This window comes from Drosophila biarmipes, chromosome 2L (assembly GCF_025231255.1).
Source record: "Drosophila biarmipes strain raj3 chromosome 2L, RU_DBia_V1.1, whole genome shotgun sequence".
Lineage (NCBI taxonomy): Eukaryota > Metazoa > Arthropoda > Insecta > Diptera > Drosophilidae > Drosophila > Drosophila biarmipes.
Window position 1 is genome coordinate 24,225,360 of NC_066612.1, and position 3,519 is coordinate 24,228,878.

Genomic DNA, 3,519 nt, shown 5'->3' on the forward strand with positions numbered 1-3,519 from the left:
TGGAAAGTATATATGGCTCCAAAGTTCTTCAGAAAAAAACACAAATTGAACTTTTATCACGCATTTTATTGGCAAACGGCAAGCTGAAAATTTAGTTTCTTTGGTTAAATATGTTGTGGCCCTGAAAAGGGCCTTTTTGGATCTTCCTCCCCATACGCAGCAGGAGAAAATTACTTGGAGCTGGTGTACTTGGTGACAGCCTTGGTTCCCTCACTGACGGCGTGCTTCGCCAACTCTCCGGGCAGAAGTAGGCGAACAGCCGTTTGGATCTCCCGACTGGTGATAGTCGAGCGCTTGTTGTAGTGAGCCAGACGAGAAGCCTCGGCAGCAATGCGTTCGAAGATATCATTCACAAAGCTGTTCATGATGCTCATCGCCTTCGACGAAATGCCCGTGTCGGGGTGGACCTGCTTCAGGACCTTGTAAATGTAGATGGCGTAGCTCTCCTTCCTCTTGCGCTTCTTCTTCTTGTCGCTCTTGGTGATGTTCTTCTGGGCTTTGCCAGCCTTCTTGGCTGCCTTTCCACTAGTTTTCGGCGGCATTATTCACTTCACTTATGATTTCACAAACACAACTCACTGATCATAATGGTGCCCAAGCGCGTTCAACTTTATACTTTTTCTCGAGCCATGTTTTCAGGTCTGGGGCACCCACCCCTAACTGAACGCGCAGGCAGACGGAAAAGTATAAATATGTGGCTACCCGGGGCTCGTCGAGCATTCGTTTTTAGTGTGTAAAGTGAACTAAGTGAAATACTCGTAAAGCAAAATGTCTGGTCGTGGAAAAGGTGGCAAAGTGAAGGGAAAGGCGAAGTCCCGCTCCAACCGTGCCGGTCTTCAGTTCCCAGTAGGCCGTATTCACCGTCTGCTCCGCAAGGGCAACTATGCCGAGCGAGTTGGTGCCGGCGCTCCAGTTTACCTGGCTGCTGTGATGGAATATCTGGCCGCTGAGGTTCTCGAGTTGGCTGGCAATGCTGCTCGTGACAACAAGAAGACTAGGATTATCCCGCGTCATCTGCAGCTGGCCATCCGCAACGACGAGGAGTTGAACAAGCTGCTCTCCGGCGTCACCATTGCCCAGGGTGGAGTGTTGCCCAACATACAGGCTGTTCTGTTGCCCAAAAAGACCGAGAAGAAGGCTTAAACGTTTGATACATACTTGTACATAAACAAACATAAACAAACCCAACCGTCCTTTTCAGGACGACCAAGGTGTTACCAAAGAATTGAAGAATTTTCAATACTAATACCATATTATTAAAACAATAAGTATAAGGACGTGTGGGAAACAGATGTCGATTTTGTATAAGCGTTGGTCCTATAGCAGTCGGCCAGAAATAAGACCTAAGAGGTTCATCGCAAAATGGCGAATTTCCGTCAATGCTGTATCTGCGGCACAGCCTGTACAAAATAGATGTGTATCTACCTGAACCACTTTCATTTCAAATTTCATTTTGGTTCAATAAACATATATTATTTATGAAGCATCAACTTTCGAATCAAAGCATTATTGGAAAATGTGTCTCTTTGGAAATTTAAATGGTGGTCCTGAAAAGGACCGATTGCTGAAAAAGTACAAGCTGTACTAGTTTTTTAACCGCCGAAGCCGTACAGGGTGCGGCCTTGCCTCTTCAGTGCGTACACAACGTCCATGGCGGTGACGGTCTTCCTCTTGGCGTGTTCGGTGTAGGTGACGGCATCACGGATAACGTTCTCCAAGAACACCTTCAGAACGCCTCCTGTTTCCTCGTTTATAAGTCCGGAGATGCGTTTTACACCGCCACGACGAGCCAAACGGCGGATAGCTGGCTTCGTGATACCCTGGATGTTGTCACGCAGCACTTTGCGGTGACGCTTGGCGCCTCCTTTTCCCAAGCCTTTGCCTCCTTTACCACGACCAGTCATATTTCACTTCTCTTCTCTACTGTTAACACACTGCACGGTACGAAAGTCACTGAAGAACTATTTCCAAATTTTCGACGAGCTCATATTTATACCTAAACCCCCAGAAACACGAGCGAGTCCGAAAGATATGTTCGTCTCGCTCTCCGCTCGACAACTGAGATGGACTCTGCTTCCCTCTCTTTTCAACCCTCCCCGTTTTGCTATATAAGGAGGTAGCAAATGCGGCTATCGTTTATTGTGTTTTGAAACGTGAAGTGAACGTGAACAGCAGTGAATTCGAAAATGGCCCGTACCAAGCAAACCGCTCGCAAATCGACTGGTGGCAAGGCGCCACGCAAGCAACTGGCTACAAAGGCCGCTCGCAAGAGCGCCCCCGCCACCGGAGGCGTGAAGAAGCCTCATCGGTACCGCCCTGGAACTGTTGCCCTGCGTGAGATCCGTCGATACCAGAAGAGTACCGAGCTGCTGATCCGCAAGCTGCCTTTCCAGCGTCTGGTGCGTGAAATCGCTCAGGACTTCAAGACTGACCTGCGATTCCAGAGCTCGGCGGTGATGGCTCTGCAGGAAGCTAGCGAGGCCTATCTAGTAGGCCTCTTTGAAGATACCAACTTGTGTGCCATTCATGCCAAGCGTGTCACCATCATGCCCAAGGACATCCAGTTGGCCCGTCGCATTCGCGGCGAGCGTGCTTAAGTCGAGACGGCTTCAACTGGCTGCCAGTGCGCTTACATAATTTGTACAAATCGGTCCTTTTCAGGACCACAAATTACATTCAATGGGATACTAATTTTATCTGGAGGCTTTAACATAAAATTAAAGAAAATTATTTTCCGTCCCGTTTTTATAAGCGAATTGAATAATTGTTAATTCATTTTTCCAATTTGTACTGCCTTGATAAAATTTAATAGTAGTCGGAAATTGTCTTTTGATTTGAGTTCCCGGGGTTTTTTATGTGACAGCTGCTGTGCGGTACCGATGGTCAAGACTTTCAAACAGAAAAAATAAAAAAAAATACTAAATGCAGCATAAAAAAATATTAACTGGGCTAATGAATCTGTTGGTTGCTTAATAAACAAAATTTCATATATTTTCTTTATAATTTTAACTGCAGTGCAACCTCCAAGATATTTTTTAATAGGGACGCAAAATAAACAGTTTGTAGCTATATGTAAATATTTCTGAAAATTGTTTATAGTATATTGAAATATTAGATAAAGCTAATATATAATATTAGTTTTTTACAATATATTTTATTTTTTTTTTTTATCAAATGTTTTTTAACAAATTTCGTTTTGAATGTCGGCATGTATTGAGAAAGGGTAGCGTTATATGGAACAACCACGATCAACATAAGACATTCAAACATCAACAAAAAATATAAAAACTTTTAAGCGCTATTTATAAATTAGACATAGCTGCTAAGGAATGCATAACGTCTTATAAAAAACAAGAAAAATATTAAAACATGTACTTTTTATATTTTTTCTTTAATATTAACTTAAGTGTGGTCTCAGGCCTCAATGGAATTTATATATGGGACGGATATTAGCAAAATGTAGTGAAAACTATTAATAATAATGCCCCAAAAGCTGGACTGCGCTAAGCAAAGACATAA